Source organism: Melospiza melodia, chromosome Z (genome assembly GCF_035770615.1).
Source record: "Melospiza melodia melodia isolate bMelMel2 chromosome Z, bMelMel2.pri, whole genome shotgun sequence".
Taxonomy (NCBI): Eukaryota; Metazoa; Chordata; class Aves; order Passeriformes; family Passerellidae; genus Melospiza; species Melospiza melodia.
This window is the reverse complement of record NC_086226.1, coordinates 8,570,945-8,594,554: the sequence shown is the minus strand read 5'-3', so window position 1 is coordinate 8,594,554 and position 23,610 is coordinate 8,570,945. Positions and strand designations below refer to the sequence as shown.

The 23,610-nt window shown below is 50.6% G+C and overlaps 1 protein-coding gene across 5 annotated transcripts in view; it reads right to left on the bottom strand.

The window, feature by feature from the left end:
* The window catches only part of CNTFR (ciliary neurotrophic factor receptor), a 202,286-nt gene that overhangs the window by 159,891 nt on the left and 18,785 nt on the right, over positions 1-23,610 (bottom strand). The window contains exon 1 of one of the 5 annotated variants that reach the window (XM_063180404.1): positions 2,116-2,140. The exons of the other annotated variants lie outside the window; for them this stretch is intronic. The gene's annotated coding sequence lies outside the window, so the exon portion shown is untranslated. Of the gene's footprint in view, positions 1-2,115; positions 2,141-23,610 lie in introns of those variants that run through there. 5 annotated transcript variants of the gene reach the window in all.

Here is a 23,610-nt window from a genome sequence, read left to right as displayed (position 1 = left end):
CTGAGCTCCCCAAGAGAGCTGCTGAGGGCACAGTCACACCACCTCCAGCTTGAGCTGCTTGCCTCAGCCCAGAGATCTCTTATGCTCCACTCCCTGCATCCCTGACCTGCCTCCAAGCACTGTGACCACCAAAGGTTTGAACACCCTCTCCCAGATGAGAGTCAGACCCCAGACCACCACCCACAAGCATCAGTAATTGCCCCCATCAGACTTTTTCTATAACACAGCACAGGAGTCACAGCCCCGAGGCTCGCCCCAAATAAAGATTTCCTCTCTTAGAGCGGATGAGCAGTTTTCCTATCACCACAGCCCAGCAGCAATTCAAGGTCTGCACAAAAAGCCCCAGGTTTTTCTGGTCCTGTGTGGACTCCTGCATCTTGCAGGGAATAAGAAGATGAAGCCATGCAAGAAACAGCCCATGCCAGGCAGGAAGGATCACACCATCTGAAATCCTACATCTTATCCCTCCTGCCAAAAGTTCCTCAGCTCTGCCTTCTGAAAAGCTAAGGACACAGTGCAGAATTACCTCCTCTCTTAATAGGTAACAGGTAATAAGTAATAAAATAATAATATTAGTAAATAATGAATAAGAGGCAGTAAAGTTCTAAAGTATTTCACCCCTTTGCTCCAGCTTTGAAGCACATGGGAAGTTATTCTCTTGCAAGAGAAGCTCAGCACTTGCTCACTTTGGGCAGAGCTGCCTTATCCAGGGGCTCTGCTGGAACAGTTCTGCTGGGTTTGGCACTCGAGCAGCTGATGCCAAGGGTTCCATCCATCCACTCTTGCACTGCCCTTCTCCTCTGGCAGCTCAATTAAGCCTAACGAATTACATCCAGCACAAGTCATGAGCAAACACAGGAAGACTTGGCGGCCGCAGTGCTGTGCAAGCAGAAGGTGAATAAATAAAATTGACTCAAGTTGATAGAAGATGCCAGTTCAGTGGTAGAGAATCTGTAGTGAAGCATCTGTTTGGGTGACTTTGGCTCAAAAGGGGACAAAACAAAAATGACACAAAAAGCAAGTTCTACCTTTAAATAGGAAAAACGCCAGAGAAGTTTTATACTATTTCAACATTTAAGTTTTAGAGTTAAAAAAAAAAAAGAGGAGTATTTGTGGTTACCAGAATGGATTTAGGATCTGAGCTATAGAATATTGCAGCCTGATTCAGATCTCAACTCAATGCCATGCAGGGGGCACAGGATCAGCCATCTCGGGTACAGAGGCTCTGCAGGTCAGGGCTGAGCATCTCAAAGATGGGACTTATCCCCATCTCCTACTCCTGTTGCAGTGTTTGACATGGGGACAAGATAATTCTCAATGCCTGACCCCAAACTGGGCTGTGGTATGTGACTTGTCCCTTGGTGCTTACAAAGACCCCTCCATCTCCTGCCTCTCCCTACCCATCAAGGAGTTTGAGATTGTCATGATGCCCCTCAACATCCTGCTTCACCTTCCCTCCCTGGGCTGCACAGATCCACTGCTCCCAGCATCTCCAACATCATTCTTCCCCACAAACCCTCTGAGTTCCCCTGCCCAAAACCACCCCAAGGAGTTTTGACATCTCATTCCCCCAGGAGACAGTGGTGGGGAAATCTACAAACCAAGACAAAATGCACAGCTTCCTAACAGATAAGAAACCTCTCTCGAACCTAGTTGTATCCAGCTGTAAACAACTGCCACAGTTTTCCCTTCAAAAAGCAAAGATCCCTGCTCCATGGTGGCACAAACAGTTGTAGTTTCAAGACAGTTTTCGCTCCTCCCCTCCCCTCCCCTTCCCCGTTCAATTTGAAGTCAATTACAGGAAGGTTAATGGGGCAGAGAGGATGCCAGTTGGCTGGGTAATGATGTCAAAGCACCTGGCATTGCCTGGGCAACAGCTAGGCAGCGGGGATGCAAATGAAGGCACAGGATTGCACTTGGTCCCTCAAAACGAGCTGATGCAATTGAGCGTATCAGCATTAATGAACATGGAAATAACGAGAGAGCACCCAGAGAAACAAGACACTGATGGGGGTGGGGGCTGTGCCCACTGCAGGGGGATGTGGTGACGGGCACCATGTTCTGGCTGTCAATGGGAGCAGCTTCCACAGTGCTGAGATTCTCCCAAGGCCTCACCCAGACTTCCTTTCCGTGGGTTAGCACTCCAGCTCTGTACACCCGAGACCAAAAATCGTGTTGATCTGCTGAAAGCTCCCCTCGTGCAGCTCCTGGCTCCTCTCCAGACAGTCTGTGACAGGAAGAGCAAGAGGGGAGAGCGTGTGCGTCAAGAGGCCACATCTCAGAATGACCTGATAAACACGGGGCCAAGGCAGCAAAGACCCAGGGGCAAGAGGTGTGCAGGAGCAGAGGGGTTTGAGGGCATTTCAGTGCAAAGAGCAGTGACCTGCTCAGTGGGAAGGCTGTTCCAGCAGTGCAGACCAGATTCTCCAAAGTCTGCAGTCCCCACATCATCTGCAACTGATATTTTGAAGTTTTCAGGCAGAGGAACAGAAGCCTCTATGTGGGATGTTGCCTGCCAGTACAGCACTTGGCACAGTGCGCTTCCATGGACCAGGACTACAGAGCAGCACACCAGAGTGCTGCAAAACCCCAGACACCAGCAGAAAGCCCTTTCCAGCTTTGTTCCACCATCCAGCTGCTGGATCTTCTCCTTAGTGCACAAGCTCCATCGAATCCCCCTCAGCACATTTACTGCTTGGAAAACCTTCACTCCAACACTACTGAGTGCTTTTCTATCCCTGGCCTCCTGGCCTTTAAGACTGCTGCATGCCACTGCTCTCCCTCTTTCCTGACACCACCTCAGACAGCAGCACAGCTCCGGTGAAGCTGCTGCCTCTGGTCCTCATGCAGAGTTCATCCATCCCTCCAAATCCCAGCGCCGCAGGTGCTGGCGCCCCTGTCGTGCTCAGCCTCTTCACACTCCACCCCCAAAATACCCTGCAGGGCAGCTACAGCTCCACCAGGAGACAGAGCCAGGTCCCACAGGGGCTGCGCTGCCCCAGGAAAAGCTGTGTTGGAGAGACAGGGAAGGGCTGGCAGCATTTCTCACACCAGTGACTATCGGAGCTTGCACGGTCGAGACGCAGCTGTGCAAATGAGACCCCAGCAACCACCCCCCAGCGCCAGTGATTCCCCACAGGCGTGAAGAGCAGTATCAGGGACACAAAGGAGCCGACGCCACGGGGAAGCACTTGGGTCACGCATCCATTTACAAGGTCATCGCCCTGTGCCTCTTTAAAGCACTTCACTTTCGCCAGAGGCAAGTCAAGGTGACTCGGACAGACCGTGCTGCCGCTGCCCCCGTTCCCACCGATGCTCCCTGCTATCCCTGGAGAGCCCTGGGGAGCCCAGGGCATCCTTCTCTGCCCTCTGGAAACGGCCCAGCAAAAGCAGCAACTCCGGCCATAAATAACACTGGCAATGGGTAAAAGCAGAGCAGCCGTGGGCTCTGCAGGGAGCGGAGCATCCCTGGCTGATCCATACGCAGGCTCTGTGGGATCCAGCGCCGGCCTCAAGCAAACACCTTCCGAACATCCTCCCTGCCCACCACAGCGGGACCCGGCAGGTCTGGGCTCACAGCAGCGCCATCCCAATGCCAGGTCTCTCCTTGAGTCTCCACATGTTGCTTTTAAATGTCAGCAGTAAAACCTGCTACAGGGAGGGTATTAAATGGAGGAGGGAGAGGAAGGGGAAAAAAAAAAAAGGGAGAGAGAAAGACGAAAGGGAGAAGAGACAGCTCTGCTAATGAGTCAGCCAGAAGTCTCAGAATCCACTTGAAACACGTAGGGCCTAATTTAACTTAATGGTTTTGTCAAACATTGGCACTCTGTTAAAAGCACAGGAGAGCTGGTAATCCAAATGCCAGTGGCTCTGCCTCTGCTAGTCACAAGAAAGCTGCTGTTCCAGTCCCCAGATAGATCCATCTGGTTTCATGCAGGCAGCAAGTATGGCCCTGGCTAATGCAGTCACTCATGAGGGTAGCTCTGTATTTACTTAGCACCGGCAGCAGCTCTGACTTTGCCCAGAACACAAAAAATAAACACAGCCACTGCATTTCTTAGCTTGTACATGTCTTAAGGCAGCTCCAGGCTTCTCCTGAAAACACGGCTCTGTCAGGGGAAGAGAGATTTGCAACTTACCCTGGGGAAGACAAAATGAAATTTCTGACCTATGCGGACTTTGGAAAGAAGTTGGAATAAAAAAAAGAACAGCAAACCCTTTGCTCACAAGCAGGCAGAGAAACACACGAACTGAGCTGAAAAAGCAGCTGGCTCCCCACCCAGCCCTGCTCTCCCTCCTCTTTGCAGCAGCCCTAGGTCAAGGGCCCCCAGCAAGCCCCATGAGATGAAATGGGGATCAGCCCTACGGCAGGTCTAGCTATTCCCCGTCAAACCCCCTTCTAGAGAAAAAAGCAGAAATTCCAACCTGCCATTTAAGATGATCTTCCTTCTGCAGACTAAGCCTATCTTTACACACAGTAAGGACAAGCAGAGAGTGGTTAACACTCCTTGTCTGCCCTGATGCCCTATTCTGGCAATAGATTGGGAATTTGGGCGATCTCATTTTGGTTTTATTCCCTCTCTGTAGACACCAGCAGATGAATTTCAACACCAGGCACTGTGTGATTCAAGCCACTGAGCCATGGGCACACCAGGGACAGTAACCAGGGCACTCTCCTCTTTGCAATGACAACAGTCCTGTAAGGTCAAGCTTACCTGTAGAGTCTTGGGAGGAGGCTAAACCATCACTTTTAACCTTGCAACCATCTCCAGGACATCAGCCACTGATCTGTCCTCTGCACCCACATCCGCCCGTGCAGCAGCAGCCACCACAAACTGGTGAGACCAGAGATGCTGCTGAGTTCTGCCCACCTCCCCACCTCCACATGCTCCCAACTTCCCTAGGTAAGTCTCCACTTCCCAGCATATTCCTCAATCCTTGCTCAGAGGACCATCTCTGCCATGTACCCCAAGGCAGAGGGTGGTTCAAAGGGCCAGCGCTAAAGGAAGCAGCGCTGCCAACCCCCAGAACAGAGGACTACAGAGAGAAACAAAGCCCTAAACTCCAGGGCCATGGGCACATTCCCTGCTCCACAAAGTGCAGGTGGGGAAAGGACTCCAGGAAAACTCAAGGGGGGCAGTGGAGGCTTTTTGAGCCCCTGCATCCCCTTAAACCTCCCCCTCCATCCCAGGACCTGGATTCCTGTTTGATTTAAGACACAAATGGGATCGAGTTTAAAGGTCTCAGCCTGGCCCTTGACTCCTTGGTGGGAGTCTTTCCACATCACAAAACCACCAGACAATTCAGCCTGATTGACAGCCTTTCAGGCAGAGGGGCCCGGAGCTGAGGGAGGGGAGGGGGCTCTGGGTCAGGGCTAAGGGGGGGCAGCCAGAGCAGTGCATGGGGCTGGGAGAGCAGGGCATGGGTGTGCAGTGGGGACAATGTTCAAGGTTTGTGCTCGCACAGGAGAGAGGTTTTTGGGAAAGGCTGAGAGGCTGGAGTATCCTTGAGGAGCTATTAAGTTCCACTTAACACAGGCAAAATCCGAATTGCAGATAGCACAGGCAAGGGGGAAATAGAGATTTGGTACAATGCACTCTTTCCTGAGGTAAGGGCATACCAGCATACAGCAGAGAAAGCAGGAAGCTGAGGGCAAGGCAGAATGGGGATCCAGGCTCACAGAGAAGAGAGGAGTCAGTGACAGGCAAGAGCCAGGAGACATCAAGGATGGAAAAACAAGTGAGCAGAGCCAGAATTCAGTGACCCTGGGCTCAGCCACTGGGGCTGCAGCAAAGGCTGAGATGGCAGCACAAAAACACATGCACAGGTGGACGTGTGCCGTATTCTGCCTTGGGCTCTATCCCTGCTCTCCAGCTCCAGCAAAAACCAGCCCAGTAAAGGGCCTTTACCAAGTTTTCCCTGCAGCAGCAGGCCGGACCCCAGAATGACCAGTTGCAAAGATGAAGTGCTTCCTCACCTCCTCCACCCTTCTACTCCTCACACTTCAGCTCAGGAGAGGTGGGCACAATGGTCAGCTCCCTCCAACACAGCTCTTGCTGATGCCAGCAACCTTCTTGGGTCCGCAGAGCCCCATCTTCCATGGGTTGTGGTCAGGCCCTTCCAAGCCCCTTCACCTTGCTAATTCTGGGAGAAGGTTCCCTTGAAGTATTCTCACCTTGCAGTCTGGGTCAAACCCATGTTTGCCAGCTCTTCTCAAGAGGGCACTTCTGCAATAGGATGAGACTCATCACTTGGGGAGACCAGGCAAGGGAATGCAAGAGGACCACAGATACTTGTCGTGCTATCTTATTTATACCCCCTTTTACACACAGGAAACCCTTTCTCCTACCTTTTTTTTCCCCCTCCTCTAAATAAAAGAGAAAAATTTTAAGCTGGTGCTCTAAAGCACAGCAACCGCCAGCCCATCTCCATGGCTTGCCAAGAGAGCAATTCATCCTCTGCCTCTATTCTGCAGTAGGTAAAGCCCCCCCTCTCGCTTTTGTTCATCTCCCCGCTCTTTTGTCTGGCCCTGAAAGCGTTGATCACTCCTGCATGAGGAATGTGAAACTGATGTGATGTGATAGGAACAATGCTCCAGCCCCGGTCCTTGCAGCCACATCAAAGTCCCCATTTGCATGGCTTCCCCTTGCCTGCCTGTCCCCCTCTGCCCCCGGCAGTGCTCTGGCTGCTTCAGCGCCTTCATTGTCCTCCCAGCTTCCAGAAGCAGCCTTGGCCTCCTGCTAAAAGGCACTCGATGGGCTCCCCGTGCCTGCCCATCTGTGGGAGATGGGATCCACGGGCAGCATCTGGCTGGCAGGAGACGTGACAGTCGCAGGTGGCACTGCTGACTAGGATGCAGCAAGGTGCTCTCTCTGCTTATCCTGCTGCTGTCTGCTTCCCCAGCTTCCATTCCCCAAAGGATGCTTCTCCCCAGAGCACTGCTAGGCTGGGCTGGGGGCCTAAAAGGATGGAGAGGTAAGGAAGACAAATCCGGAGGTGTGGCGCACCGGGGCCCAGCCCTGCTAGAGGAGAGCAGGGAAGTGCTTTAGCATAAAGATTAGGACATTTCTAAGCGAGTGAAAGGCACAGAAGTAGTTCACACTGAAAATGCTCTGCCCTTGCAGTATCAGGGAGAGGCAGAACCCTGCCTGTACTCCTGTGTAGTGGGAAAGCCCAGGATGCAGACAGTCAGTGAGGACACAGCCTGGCAGCTGGACACCACCACACCTATAAGGACTTCCAGCCCCTGCAACATCTCCAGCAATGGCAGTGGCACAGGGCTCTGAGAGTGCTGCAAAAGGCACTGCAGCAGCTGCATAACCACAGCTCTGGGTCCAGTCAGCCTCCTGCCAGGCTGCTGAACCCAGGAATGCTGTCAGCAGATAAAAATCTTGCTGCTAACTTTGCAATGGGCAGCTACAAGCCAATGCTAAGCAATGCCCTTCCCAAAGCACACTCCACAAGGAGCCCAGCTTGCCAGACTTCATCAGGTCAAAGGCTTTAACCCAGCAAAGGAGGCTGGTGAGAGAAAACAAACCCTCCAGCAGACAGAGAGCCTGTCCCACAGCAGCTGTGGCTGCATAGCAAGCCTCTGTTGACATGACAGCAACTGGAAAGCGATCGCCCTACAGCTCCCCAGGGCACAGTCTGCCTCTAAAGCCAGTGGGAGCTCCAGGCAAGCAAGTTCCCTTTCCCTTCAAAGGAATTGGGAAATCCAGGTGCCTGCTGACACACAGGGAGATGCAGGCAGCACCTTGGCAGGGAAGGAGAAATCCAGTCAGTGGCCATGCCAGCAGTGGAGCAAGGGAGAGGCTGATATGGAACAGGTCCAGAGGAGAGCAGTAGTGGGGGCACACGGAACCCTGTGCTGGAAACAGCAGGGACACTGATGGCTCTGCAAAACTGAGGGCTGCTGGTACACCTGGCAAGCTGAAGGACTTAATTTTTGGCAAAGAGGAAATAAACTTAGCTCACCCTTGCCATCAGGGCCCGTGTAAGACTGACTGTCCATCCCTCTCATCCTGGAGTTTCCATTCAGCCTTGACACCAGCCATGATGCAGAACTGGTCTGTGCCACCAACCAACACACAGAGATGGGCAGCATCTCTCTGCTGAACAGCAGAGGCTTCACATCCAGCCATTTCCAACAGAGAAGGCAAGATCCAGGTGAATCTGTGAATATGCAGTCAAGGCTTTGAGCCCAAGCACATCTCCACCTTGCACCTTATACAGGTCAGTGATGAAGAGGGACTCCAGGTGTTTTGGCTTCAAATGCACAGAAAACATAAATAAAATGTCCAAGAGCCATGTATGGATTATCAGCCCTGAGATCCAAATGAATTCACGGGTTACATGTAGGGTGTAGTGCTCTAAGGTTAAACAGACACTTCTTAAGCATTTCCCAGGCTATCTCTTCCCAAGCAGTCTCCCTCATCTTGAGATGCCCTACCTTTCTTCAGTCTTTACATGGTTTTGCTTAATTTTTTATAAGCTTATAAATGGTAAGCTTTATAATTTGCTTATTATTTGCCCCCTATTCAAGTGCCTCTGCTCCTCATCTCTGGCTGGAGCTCATGAGCCTGCCAAGGGACACAGCACTGGCAACTATTCCTGATTTATACTGATGGAGAATATAACTTCCCTTTACTAAAGTAAATAGAGTCTCTACCAAGAGGCAAAGCACAATATTTTTTTATTAATGAGCATATTTCTGCCTCAGTGCTCACCGGGGAGGCAAGACAGCCAACATGGAAGAGCTAAAATCCTCTTCCTAACACTCTGGGTCACATTTGCTACACAAGGAGGCTGCTGTTGTGCATTATACCTGGCCAATGTCACTCCTGTTTAGGAAAGAAGTCTCTGCTAGAGGAGTATCTTGGGGTATGATTAAGGAGGATATTTTATGCTGGCACTCAGACTTTTCCCTGCCAAGGTGGTTTACCTTAGGATGACACCAGAAAGGCTGTTTGCCTGTAGCTGTCCTCACACACTAAACAGAGCCCTCAGCAGTTTTGAGGCTCCTTCATCAGCCTGGGAGAAGCACAGCACACCCAGCCATGCTGCCCTCCCCTCTGCAGGACTCCTGCCTGGTTATCCCCAGGGGATGAAGCTCAGAGTTCCCTGTGGTGGGCTGACCCAGGCTGGATGCCCACCAAAGCTAATCTATCACTCCCTTCCTCGGCTGAACAGGGAAGGTAGAAAATACAGCAAAAACTCCTCAGTCAAGATTAGGGCAGGGAGAAATCATTCACCAATTACAGCCACTGGAAAACCAGACTCAGCTTGGGGAAATTAATGTATTTTATTACCAATTGAATCAGAGTAAGGTAATGAGAAATTAAACCAAATCTTAACACACCTTCCCCTCACCCCTTCCTTCTTCCTGGGCTCAACTTCACCCCAAATTTTCTCTACCTCCTCTCTCCCAGAGGCTCAGTGGAATGAGGATTAGAGGATGCAGTCAGTTCATCACATGTTGTCTCTGCTGCTCCTTCCTCCTTAGAGACTGGAATCCTCACACTCTTCCCATGCTCCAGAGTGGATTCCCTACCATAGGAGTCAGTCCTACACAAACTTCTCCATGTGGGTCTGTCTCACCAGCTGCAGTTGATTAACTTCTCCAGCACAGATCCCCTCACAGAGTCAGGAAGAGCCTGTTCCAACATGGACAGGGTCCCAAGTCCTGCCAGCAAACCTGCTCCAGTGTGGGCTCCTCTCCACAGGCCGCAGCTCCTGCCAGGAGCCTGCTCCAGTGAGGGATACAGTCTCCTTTGGGCATCCCCCTGCTATGGCATGAGGTCTTCCACAGAAAGCACATAAATATCTGCCCCGGGAGGGACTCCAAGGGCTGCCGGGGCACAGCTGCCTCACCCTGGTCATCACCATGGGCTGCAGGGCAACCCCTGCCCTGACATCTGGAGCACCTCCTCCCTCCAGGCCTTCGCTCTCTGCAGAGCTGCCACTCCCACACACCCTCACTCCTCTCGGCTCTGGCTGCAACTGCATTTTTTCCCCCATTTCCTAAATCTGCTATCCCAGAGTCTCTGCCATAGCTGCTGGTGGGCCTGGCCATGGCCAGTGGCAGGTCTGTCTTGGAGCCAGCTGTTTTTGGCTCTGTCACACACAGGGGAAGCTTCTGGCAGCTCTTCTCACAGAAACCACCTCTGCAGCTCCCACCCCCACCACCAAAGCCTTGCATACAAAACCAATACATTCCCATGCCCCTGGCCCTGGAATATTGTTTTTTGTAGCTATAATGGTACAAACAAGCAGTTTTGCTCAGAGCCTGCAGGGCTGCAGGATGGGAGCCTTGTTCTCATGTTATGGCAGTGAGCTGTTGCAGAAGAGGGCACAGATAAGATGCTGTAGACCTCTCCAGTGCCCCATCTCCCCAGCCCTCCACACAGCTGTGAGCAAGACAGGACAGAGGTCCCACTCCAACAGAAGGGTCCTTGCTGATGCTGCACCAGGAGCAGGGAATAAGTGCTTTGTGCCAGTAAGGGATACAGAGATCCCCACACTGTGCTCATTGGGCATCACCCTCTAAAAGTGGGAAAACACTGCAGAACCTCCTGCCCCACGAGCAAGGCTGGGTATCACTCCTCCCCTGGGGGTCAGGGACCAGGAGGCATCTGACCTTTTCCTTTGCCCTACCCCAGCAGTTCTCCCAAGCTCCTGGCCACCTCCAGCAGGTGATGGTGACCCCATGGGATGCTGCATCTGGAGAAAGCCCCCGCAACTCACCTTACACCATCACGGCAGCGTGCTGGAGCTCAACACTCCTAATCCTTCCAGCCCACGGAGAGCCAAAATGCGGCGAGACAGTTCAACAGAGCCACCTGGCTCGCTGTGTCCAATTTTCATTGGAGCCATACCACAGGTGAGGAGACCTTAAATATAGCTGGACAGATGTTGTTTCAGGGCTTCCTAGTTCTCTGTCCTTAATTCATTCCTGGTTTCTGCAAGACGCAGTTAATTCTTGACCAGCCACCACACGTGCGTTCCTTTGCTTTCAATTCGCCCAGCAAAATCCATTTACTCTGCCTGTCTCATCCGGTTTCCATCAAGCCTGCTGAATTCTCCTCCAGTGAAATAAGCAAGCTTACTGTAACACCCTCTTTTGTAAGAGCATGGTGAAAATGACAGTCTTTCTGGTACCTGACTATTTCCCTTCACAGGAGCTAAACATTGCTTGTTTTCAATTGTGAGCTGTTCTGACTTCTTGAAATGCATGAAAGTACCAAGAGAGTCAATTCAACCGGGAAAGAAGTTTCCAAAAGAGAATATTTACTTTGCAGTTTCCTGTGGAGAAGTTTAGGCTTAGAATTTACTAGCCAGGGCTGTGGGGGTCTGCACGTGAACACGAAGGGGAAGCAATGCAATTCAACATCTGCCTTGTCCAGAGGCAGCCATGAGGAGACAAAGATAAACTGGGGTTTAAGATGCCTGTTTCCAAAGCCCCACTCCAGTGGATGAGTTGGAGACAGAGCAAAATCTCCCCCAACTTGCACAACCTGGATTTTTTTTTTTTTAACTTTTGGTGGCAGAGCCACAGGCCATCTTTGGATCTAGCAAAACACAATTCCAGTCCTCTCCAATGTGTTTTCCACCTTGAGACACCTCCTTAGAGTTTCTCAGACTGAATTTGAGGCCAGAAAGAGAGAACAGAAAATGCAGACCTGTTCCTTCCATACTCCCTGCTCCTTCCTTATTGCTTTTCTGGTGGCACACACCCATGACAAAGGAGCTACAAGACACCAAGGTTATTGGCTCTGTGATAAATGCTGCCAAAGAAGCAGCTTATGAGTCAGAGTGACCCTTTGACCCAAAACCAGCCAGGGAATCAGGTCAAGCTGCTATTTGCAAGTACCTGGAGGACCCACAGTGTTAACTTCAGCCCCGACACCAGCAGCCTCAGAGCAGGGGAGAGTCCCCGGGGATGCACACCAAGAAAGGAGACCACCAGAGAGCTCTCCCCCCATCCCCACTCCTGCCTAAGCAGGGCAATTGTACATCTGGAGCCAGGCAGCTGATGGGAACCCAGCATGGTGCACACCTAACTATGCAGAAAGAAACCTGGCCCCTGGACTCCATTTGCAAAATGCTTGAAGTCTGATGCTTTCAGCACAGGAAACATCTAAACTCCTAACACTTTAGGATTTAATTTCCCTCCTGCAGTAGCCTGGAGTTTTCATTTCTCATCCTCTCTTGTTTTGGTTTCCTTACAGTCTTTTCACATCCTTGCCTGTTTTTTCCTTTTTTTTGGCGGCTCCTCAAGTTTCATTCTCTTTTCCAAGTTACACAAGATGAATTTAAAACTTCTGCCACTCCTCCCTGCTCATTAGCAGACATAAATTAAAAGCAGAATTAAAGAGATTACTTGCAATGCCACTTGAGACACCTTCAAGCCTCTTATTGCTTTACCATGTACCATGAATTCTGACCCACCAAGGGACTTTACATTCAGACCTTGCCAAATGTTTATCTGGATCCTGTTCGATAGGTTGGGGGGGAAGAGCTCCCATCCTTCTCAGAAATAAAGTCAGATTAAGACTTTGCTGGAAGTTTTCCATTCCTGCATCAAGTTTTGTTGCAAAAAAAGTTACCACCTGCTAAGGTGTTTTGACACTTAATAGCAGATCTGGCCTGCTGCAGGAAAAAAAAACCAAAACAAAACCAAAACAAAACCAAACCATGCAACAAATTATATTTTTTTTTTTTTTGTTTGTTTGTTTCATGGAGTTTGGGTAGGATGTTCCAGACCTGTACTAGAAACAGCTACCACCTGCAGGGTCCTGGTCAGCCACAACCTCCCACAGAGACCACAGCTACAGGGATCCAAGGAAAATCACTGCCCACCAGCCTGCTGCCAGGACCAAGAGCATGCACGTTTGTCACTTCCAGGTGACAAACAGCTGAGGATCTGAAGACTTTTATTGCTATGCTCAGCTGCACCTATCACCTCTGCTCTGTGATCCTCTGTGTGTCAGGGAAGAGGCTGACAGGGGTGGCACTTGCTCCATGCCCAGGGGTGTGCTGACATTTGCACCCAGCAGCTCAAGGACACAGTCTGAGTGCAATCACAGCTATTTCTGAAGTCTCATATGATGTTCACAGGTACAGCCTCTGCTGTTAAAAGCTCAGTTGGCACAAACCAAAGGACACAGGGCTTACAGAGTCCTGTCTGTCCCACAGCACCATCGGCACCCAGACATATCGATCCAGGCAAGATGCAGAACTGAGCTCAAGTGCCCCAGGGGTGGAGGGCAGGGCACTCAACCACCGGTGGGAAAAGAGCAGCAAGAAGGATGGAGCATGTGTCAGGAGATATTCTACCACAGCTGGTCACCGGAAAGGGGCTGGGAGTGACGAGGACAGAGCACAGAGCCAGCAGCTCAACAACAGTCAGCTCAGAGCGCCAAGCATGGCGAGCGCACACGGGCCATCGCTGCTACGTAAGGCACCACATGCCTTAATCTCTCCCAGGGGAGAGAACCTCCTCCAGCCCAGACTGTTTGTGTACTCAGCTAATTTTGTTGCCTGACTTTCCACCTACTTGCTCAGCAGAAAGCCGATCCTCCCCAGTCATCATCACTATTCCATCCCTACCCTCGGACCCGGGGCCATGGCACAAGCAAAGCCCTGCCACGCTGCATCAGCTGCACGCCCAGTGTCACAAGGGCAACTGGCTCTCCTTGCTGTGTCCCCTTGGCTGGAGCTGCCCTTCCAGGCTGAGCACCACCTATGCCAGCACAATCAAACACTGCAGCCCCACTTGTTAACTTAAAAGAGCCTCCTACATCCCAAAACGCTGCTCCAAATCTGCTCTGTGGCTCCTACACACAAGTCAGGCTGTTCAAGCACAGTAATATAATTAAGGGAAAAAAAATGCCCTGCATACACCAGGGAGTATCCTTAACAGCATGAGCTTAGTATTAGCTCTTGCTAGAGCACAGTGAGACTATTCCTGGCTACTGCCTCCAGTGCTGGTGTCCACGCTTGTGGAAAAAAAGGAGGTTGTGGAAGTAGAACAGCTTCCAAAAATAATTAGTAGAATGAATTGGGAACTGGAAAGCCTGCTGTGCAGACACAGAGCACTCTATTGGTTCAACTAAGCCAAGAGATGATCAGGAGAGGACTTAATCACCCCCTGCAAAAGTGTAGGGAGAAGATTTCTGCTGGCAGTGGGACTCACGTCCAGGGCTGCCCAGATTCCACACAACAAAGGCTAAGGAGAAAACTCAGCTTGTGGGTCAATTTTAGAGGGTGAACTAGGCTGGAGAGGTGAGTATTGTGCCCAGGTCTCAGCTACATCTGAAAGCCACCAGACCCATTAGGGCCTGAGCTGTAACAGAGGAGGGCAGATGAGTAGTGGAGAGACCCTGGTCCCCTTCCCTGGACCAGCCAAAAAGATGATCCAGAAGCCAACCTGCATCACAACGCCAAGGGCATCTACTGACAGCCCGCCCTCAGATGTCCCTCTGCACCTTCCTTTATCTCTTAATTCACATGTAAGAGACTTGCCAGAGGAGAAGCCCATGTTCTCAGAGTCAGGCCAGTGGAAAAAGAGAAGGCAGATTATATTGCTTTCAAAATGCAAGTCAGCCATCCTGACTGGATCAAGGGGAAGATCACTTTGGATAGACCAGCAACCTCAAAAGGTCAGGACAGGCATTCAAAGAGCTTCACCATCACTTTGAAGTCTCACTGTTCTTCCATTCCTGCTTCCATATTGAAACCAGTTTTGTCAGGGAAGCTCTGCAACTCTCAAACTCACCTGCAACACCAAAGCCTGGTTTTCACTCACCCGTCCAGCTGCAGCTCACTTCACCTTTAAGGCACGGCTGCCTGGGATGCCTCTTTGAGCTGAGGAATAAATGGCACAGATCTTTCAGGCTGGGGCTGTAATCCCATTTCAGAGGGGCATCCTGGAGCTGAACTTGCATGTGAGAGTGCAGAGACATTACACCACTTCATGTGGGGACAGGATCAACTCCCTGGGAACCCTTCTTGCCCCTCAGACTGGGACGTCCTTTGCACTGTCAACACCCCTGGCACCAGACTACCTTCTTTTTTAAAGCAAAGGGACACAGTTATTTAAATTCTATCATTAATTCCCTTAATGCCCTGAAGAGTATTTGCTGAGGTTAGCCAAGCATTTGAGATGCTTTCAAAGTATCCTCAAGCTTTCCTTAATAGCTATTTCTGTATAGTCATGTTTTGTTCCCAATCTCCCACACATCTCTTTGGGCTTTTTTAGTCTTGCTAAAGACAGGTATAAAGAGATGGCAAGGATCTCAATCTTTTCCTCTCTCTCAATTTGAGAGAGGAAAAGAAATTGGTGAGAAAACAATTCTATTTAATGGACTTATTGTCTCTCTTCTATTTTCTTCTCCCTGGCAGTACTGTGAAAAAGCTTTTCTCCTTCCTTCCATCACCAGCTGGAAAGGCTGAGATCATGCACCACAGACACTTTGACACTTAGAGATTCATCCCATTGTGAACTCCAGAGCATCCACACTCCTCTCTGACATCTAGCAGCATCCTTGCAGATGACTTTTTAATAGTTTGACTGTTCTTCCCAGGCCTGCAGAAATCCACATATGAGCACACTTCTTAATTTTATATCCTTCACTGCTGCATGTCTTCTCACAATTTTTTTCCTTTCCTCTCCCTGATGCAATTCTCCAGGGCCACTTCAAACCTCTAAGAGCCTCCCGTTTCAAAGTCCACTTTCTACTTCAGTTTCCCCAGATACAGAATTATTAACCTAAAAATGCAACAGGGCAAGATATTCTGGGGATGTAAAGCTTCCTACAACCTCACAGCGAGAATCCTGCCCCAGGCACTTTTTCCTCCCACAAGAGTCCTTCACTGTTTCATCACAGCTTTCCCATCACCTTCTTCTGAAGGCAGTAGAACCAACACAAGTTCTTTGTGCACACCAGACTTTGTTGTGCTTGCAGTGCTGCCACTCTGCATCAGTGCTGAGCCACCTTGTCCCCATCATCCACTTCCAGTTGTGTCTCTGCAGCATTCCCAGAGCCTTCAGCTGGACAGCAGCTCCAACATCACTCACACAGAAAGAGGCCCTGCCTGGAAAGATTTAGATAGAGCCTGTGCAGATACAGCAGGAGTAGGAGAGGAAAAAAAACCAAACAAAAAACCAAAACAAAACCAGGTCTGGAGAGAGGAAGGCAACTCGTTGCAGGGCAGCAAGCAGAGCAGGCTGTGTGCTCCCTCTCCACTGCCTGAGGTGCTCATCTGCAACCATTCCTGATGGAGATTGGAGCACAAGTGTGGCTTCCGGGCACCAGGGCAAAGAAACCTCCCCAAGAAGGGAGGAGAGGCTAGAAGAACCAGCCAAAACAGGCTGTTTTGGTTTTGCATGAACTCTACCCACCCTTCACCTTCAGGGACACTTCCTGCCCTTGCCACAAGTAACAAGCACATATAATTGAAGGAAAACATCATTTCCCAGAGCACTTCTGATCTGTATTATCCATGCTCATTACAAGCTGTGAGACGTGTTCTGGTCTCCATCAGCTCCAAGCAAACAGGAAAGTGCAGCACAGGGATAAGGGGCAGAACTGCTGCTGGGAATGCATAAAAACCAAACCAAAACCACTCAGTAGCTCTTGAAGGACCTGCAAAGACACATGGGTTTGTGCTCACGCTAGGATATCAAAACACCAGGGCATTTGCACAACCCAATTGATTCCTTGAGCTTATCTAAGAGAGCAAATTTAACTGGGCAGTCCTGGTGCATCAGAGCCAGAGTTCAATTCTCATCTGTTGACTTTCTGGAGTTTTGTACTGCCCTCCTCTAGGTTGCCTCCTAACCTTGGCAACAGTACCTCACTGGTCAGTTTGACAAAACGAGTCCTCAGAAAAAGAAGTTTTTCTTCCTTTTCAGTCATTTTCTTAAATTTGAGAAGGGGGGAGTCTGTCTCTTTTTCTTTTGTTTGTTTGGGTTTGTTTTGTTTTGTTTTTGTTTTTGCCATTACACTCAGTTGCTACTGAGCTTTTTCTGCTTCTACTGTGCTGCCATGGCTGGCTGGAGCCTCCCAGGAGGTGACTGGACAGACACATGGCATGCAGGCCACGCACCCCAGCACCTCACAGCTCCTCCCCAGTTGGAGAATTTTCAAAAAGGTGTTCAAGGACCACATTTCACCAGCTCACTGCAGAAAGACCCTATGCTCAGCAGCAAGGCACTAGCAGAAAAGCAGAGAAAAGGTAGATAAGCAAGAAGACTTAGGGGGGAAAAATTTTGCTTTGGCAGCACATTCAAGGTCCCTCTCTCCAGACGGGATGCTGCATGCAGCCCACATGCTAAAATCAGACTGCATTTTTTTTTTTTTAATAGCATTAGTCTCAATCAAGGAATCAGAAGAGGCCTGGCCAACCTGGACAGAGAGTAACTGCAGATGGAACTACCCACAGCAGCACTGTTTTCCTCTCAGGGATGGTGGGAGACACAGATCTGGAAATATCACCCACCTCCGAGTCATCTCCTGCAGCTGCTGTGACAAATGTGGGGACAGATGGGGAAAGAGTGATGGGAAGCAGCAGTGACAGGCTGCAGCAACACACCACCTTCCTTTAATCAGCCACTCTGTGTGGAGGATCAGGGTCCTGCTTGCTTCATATTCACCCAAAAACCATCTCAAAAACTCACTCAAACCTCACCCCCCCCCTCCTCTCTTCAGCCCTTTTTGCTCCTTTTCTTCCTTCCCTGCTCCCATTAGGGCCAGGAAACTCTCTGGTTCAGCACCTTCCCTTTGTGAATTATGTGATTTATAACATCTCCAGCCTGGTAAACTATAAGGTATTGGAGAGGATCCAGGACTGCAGGAAGCATATCTACCTTGGCAAAGACAAGAAACAGAGGAAGAAACTGGATGGGAACTAGATGGGCTCTTCCTTCACCTGGTGCCCCAACCTCTCTTTTCCAAGCCGTGTGATTTATCTCTCTCTGGACCATCTCTGCAGGAACCAGGTCCATTACAGAAATTAAAATGTGCCTCTGCCAGCTGCTGGCAAGATCAAACCCTCAGCACGCCTGTCCCCTCCAAGCAGGGGTGGCAGCCACCACGGAGCTGGCAGCCAAGCGCAGCAGAGAAGGTGCCAAGAGCAGCTCCTGCACTGCACCCCCCTGGGCCACCAGCTCTGAAGCCTGCTGGCCAGTGGCACCGCTCAGAGGGCTCGGCAGCTGCCAGTCTGAAGCTGGATTCTGGCACAGCCAGGCTTCCAGGAGCAACGGGAGAGCAAACACAGACCTGTCACGCCATTGCTTGCAACCCACAGCACCAGCACATGCAAGGTGTTAGGGAGACATCAGGATGCTTCAACACTGAGACCCAGTTTGGGGTGTAAGGAGAAGAAAACCCTTTCACTTCACCCCACAACTTCCCTTCCTAAGGAAATGTCCCCAGTAAGAAAATGCCAGAATCAAGGAAAGATTCACCTCCCAGGACAAATAACCATCACAGGAGGCTGGTGGCTGCAGGTACCACAAAAATGTATGACCAACCAAGAGATCCTTCCCCAAAAGAAAGGCTTCAGCTTCTCTCACACAAGAGGAGCCCTAGAAGAGGCAGTTTGATGTCTCATTGACTGCAAACACATCAAGATCATTATCATTCCCTACAAAAATCTTTTTTGCTCATGTATTTCCAAATGATAACACGAGAGCATTCAATCTTGAAGACATTTGTGCTCTGAGCTGGTGACAGCTCTGGAGAAAGCACACGAATAAATGCCTGGGGAAGCGTATTAGAAGGGCTCAGAGCTGGCAAGGCAGGCACAAACTTCTCCTGAGCAAGGTGAGCTCAGTCAGGCATTACTGACTGAAACAAGAAGAGAGAAATGCAACCCATGCTGGGAGGAGACGAATTCCAGGTGCTCCATCCCAACCCCATGCAGCAGCACATTGCTCCCTAGGACCAGCCATCCTCAACCCAAGACACTGGAGGCTTCACTGAGCAGCCCAAAAACTGCTGCAAAGGCAAAACCTCACAGCCACACAGCAGCACTTGCACACACGAGCAGCTGTAGGAGAGGGAGAGCAGGTTTGTGAGCAGAAAAATGTTGGAATATATCATAAAACAGCCCGTGAATTTTTGTCATAAGAGACAAGGTGGCCCTTAAAAGTCAGGGAATGCAGTCATGAAAGCTCAGATCTTCATGGCCACAGCAAGACCACAAAAGAGAGAAGCCTTAAAACCAAGGCACCTTAAAACTCCCACTGTTTCCTTGATGCAGAGAATGCAGAAGATGTGCACAGACTCTAGCCTTAACAGTAGGACAAGGTGCCCTTGTGCACTCAAGCACTAAAACAGGAGCTTGTTCCACCTGAGGTTCTGCTGGCCTAAGGTCTTGAACAACCAAAGGGCAGATAAGAAACCACCAGCTTCAGCAGGGTATCAGACAATTTTGTTTTTCAGTAAATTTCCTGCAAACAGACTTCTTGCTGGTACTTTCCATCGCTTAAGACAAAAGAATGGAAGTTATCATCTGGACAGTCAGAGTACTGCCATGCCAACAATCAGCCTAATCCCTCTGATTAGAAGAGGATTTGGGAAAAAAACAAACAAACCACAAACCAGGAAGGGAGATTTGCTTACTTCCTTCCTCAGTATTTCAAAGCAACCCACGTTGTGCTGTGCCACAAAGTAACCTTTTACCAGGCCGTCCTCAGCCCAGCTGGACATGACAGGGCACTGAGCACTCTATCTAGGGCCAGACAGCTAATTAAATGCCTCTGACCACGCCCTGCTAAAGGGATCACAGCAATCTGCCCACACAACAGCAATATCCTCCTTCACATCACCTGGGAGAGCCTGGAGTGACACTACCCTGGGCTGGATCTGAGCCCTGACCTCCCAGTGCCCTTTCAAACCTTCTGCACTCTGCTCCCTGCATTGCCACGACGCTCTCACTCCCAGCCACAAGGAGTCTGCCAGGATTGCTGATCAGCTGCATGATCTGCTTAAGAGGGGAAGATCAAAGCACACCAACCAGCTCCTTTGCAGCTTGTGCCATTTCTGTCCCACTCTCTCAGTTCTCAGGGAAGCACCGGGGTCAGCCAGGTGCAGGTAGCACTAGCTGGCCTTACCCATGCCTGTTCCCCCAGGAGCTGGACAATGCTGGAGAAACGTGGCATCTTTGCAAACAAACCCCCAATCCAAATGTGGGAAACAGCAGAAGGGAAAGCAAAAGTACCCTTTGGCAGGTCCCTTTCTCCCAGGGAAGGTCACTCGGGCCAGCAGATGCAGGGAGGCGTCAGAGTGGGGCTCTCCATCAGCTGTTGACAGCACAGACACTTCATCTTCCACCAGCAGGAACGTCTGGGCAGCCCTGCATAAGCTCCTCGGGTACTCTGGACCATCACCAAGTGACAGTTCATCCTCATTCTCCCATCCTTGCCAGCCTTCTGACCCACCTACTCCCTAAATAGCTCGGATCGTTTCAAAGGGATGGTACAAGGAACAAGAGGTTAAAAAAAAAATCTTCTCCCCTTCTCCCTCCCTCACCTGCCTGCGCAGCATCTCGGTCCGAGGCTCTGGGTCAAACAGCCTCCTTCAGTTCAAGGCAGATGGAATCCTGTGATTTTTAAGTGACCATCTGTGACCCAGAGCTGCAGCGTGGAGAGACTGGATACAGACCTGCATCTTAAGTAGATCGGATTTTGTATTACACTTACACAGCACAGGCAGCAGAGAGTTCCCCCACAGGCTTCACAGCCAGATGTAACAGCAATGTGCAAAGCTTAATGCCATGCAGGGAACATGCTCTCCACTGGCTGCTCAGACCCTGCCCCACCGTGGGGAGCAGGAGCCAGCAGGTCCTTTGTTTTTTCCGTAAGGAAAGAGCTACAGCCTCTCAGGTTTTGGTTACCTAAAAGAATGTAGGCACACTGCTACCAAGGAGACAATGCACCACATCTGCAGGCTAGGTCCTGGTTAGGGTTATCCTAACCTGAAAGCACCAAACCAGCCTGCTATGACCTCTACAAAGAGCAAGACACTGCACTGAGCTGGGGAGCAGCACCAAAGCGCTCCCATCTGCCCCAGCATCACTCCCAGTGAAGCACAATGGCAGAGCTGGGAGCACTCAGCATCTTTCCTGCTAGTATTTCCCCTCTGGATAAAAAACGGAGTTCATCTCTGCTCTGCAAACATCCCTGCGCATCACCGCCCTGGCCAAGAGCTGCGTTCTGCAGCTCAAGGGCAAGCAGATGGTAGAAAGCCACACTTGCAGCGGGAGCAGAGCAGGAAGCCTTCGAATCAGGCTACAAATGCGATACAGCCACGGCTGCTCCAACTGGCAAGCCCGTGGCCGTGCATAAGTGGAGTCATTGCCTCCCAGCACCTGAACACTGCCTTCAATTTACACATGACGACGGTAATTAGCACCTCATCTCCAACGGACTAAGGCTGATGATCAATTTAGCGATCACAACCTTACTCCATCCCCAGCATAACTTTCTGCCATGGCAAAGTCACTCAAGATCCTTTTCTGCCTGATCGCAGGAGGACTGCCAAAGGTTTACCAGAACTGGGGCTGCCAGTTCATGGGTCCTCCTTCTGAATTTAAAGTTGTGCAGACAAATCTGTGAGGTATTTTTCAGGCCGAGATGTTGATATTTTATTTGTCCAGTATGAGCACCCTCCGTTGCTTTATTGCAGAAGTTGAACAAAGCACCAAGAACAGCAAGGGATGGGGAAAACCTCTGTGAGGTGCAGCTGGGATGTGCTTGATCTTAGAGCTGTCACACATGAGTGCTGAAGATGTATAACCAGATTACTGTCATACAGCATAAAACCTGTACCTGGAGACGCTTGACAAGGCATGTCTGGGCAGAGGAGGGATGCAGCATGAAGCTGGGGTGCACAGCATCACCAAGGCTCCTCAGAGCACAGAGCCTTGCTGGAGGGCACCTTGCAGCTGCAGGCACAGAAACACAGGCTTTGCAGTGGTGGAGGGCGAGGGATGAGTATCACACAAGCAGCATAGCTCCCACAGAAAGAGGGAGAAAAATCCAGCTCAGCCAGGTCCTCAGCTCTTCCCAAGAGTGGGTGGGTGGGTGGTGATGCTCTGGGTGATCAGGACTTGCTTTCTTACAATCGATGCACTTAGACACACTGACAGCAGAGGGGAAGAAAACCTCTTTACTTTTGAGACTGTCAAAGGCTGGAGTTATAGCACATGCTCACCCTGTTATTATGCCATTCCTTGCATGTCCAGTACTGTCCACTGGCAGGGACAGAATCCCAGGACATCCCAAGCCATTCTCAAGGAATAAGCCAGCCTAAAGCATGCAGCAGGAAAGCACTGTGGCAGATATTTTGATTCACATTTGCAAGGGCTTTTGACAGGAGCAAAGAAAGAACATTTTAAGCATTCCTTTCAGCCAGCATGCTTCCCAGCCCATGAGACTTTTCCTAGGGCAAGGCACAAGAACAATCTCTTTGAAATCAAGGGCTCCTTTGTCACCCTGCTGCAAGCCATTTGACCTTCAGAGTCAGAAGGAAGCTCATATCACAAGTGGTTTGATGGGCCTGGGCTGGGAGCAAGCCCAGGCACTGGAGAAGAACCATAGCCCGGCTGCCAACCCCAGCATCTCAGCATGGAGATAAACAGACCCAGAGCTGAGCACTCAGCTCTGGAAACACTTGCTTCGACTCAGCACATTTCCTCTGACAGCCAGACGCAGAAGGTCACTCAGACCAGCTTTCCATGTACAAGGCATATCCTTGCCAAGAAAGAAAAGTCCCAGGCCAGGCTGTGCCACAGGTGTCCAGAGCAGTTTTAAGCCTTTGAAACAGGCTTCACTTCACCAACAGTATCTTCCCATTTCTTTTAAATGCACCGATCCCCCTGCCCTCCCTGCTCTGAGGAGGGAGATTGCACACCCCTCTTCACTCATTCACTGCTCTCCCTGAAATCGCCCCACCTTGAATATTTGTAACTCTCTTCCCTGCATCTCACTGCAGAGGTATTTATTAGGGAGCACAGGACTTCTGAATGGTACATGGAGACAGCCAATCCCACAGAGCCAGCAAGAACTTCTGCCCTAAAATTCACCAAGGGCCCTGCTGCAGCCTTTTGAGAGCTGCTTGCTATAGGCAAGCCCTCCCCCAAAGCAGAAACCTTGACAGAGTTAGAGCTAACAGGAGTTGCTGCTGACCTGCAGCTGTGCCGCCAGGGACTGCTCTCCCCATGGACTGTGCTTCCTGCTCGGCACCCAGGTGGGACCACAGCACACAGTGACCAAGCCACTGCAGAGCCCAGCCAGCATCCCAAATGCTGTGTCTTCTCCCAGCTTTCAGCTGCTGGGCCCTAGCAGAGGATCACAAGCCAGCTGTAACTCTAAATGTGTGCCTCAGGCATCAACGTATTTACACACGGGAGTTGCTTGTTGGTGCATAAACAACTGAAGGGACACTGAGCCCCAAAAGAGGGTTCACTCCCCAGCACTAACCCAGCTACCACAATTTCCACACACCGCTACTGCCTTTTGTCCAGTGCAGGATAAAAAACAAATCTGGGCTGACACCAGCCCAGCCAAAATTCCCCTTCAAACCTGCCCTGCAATGACTCAAA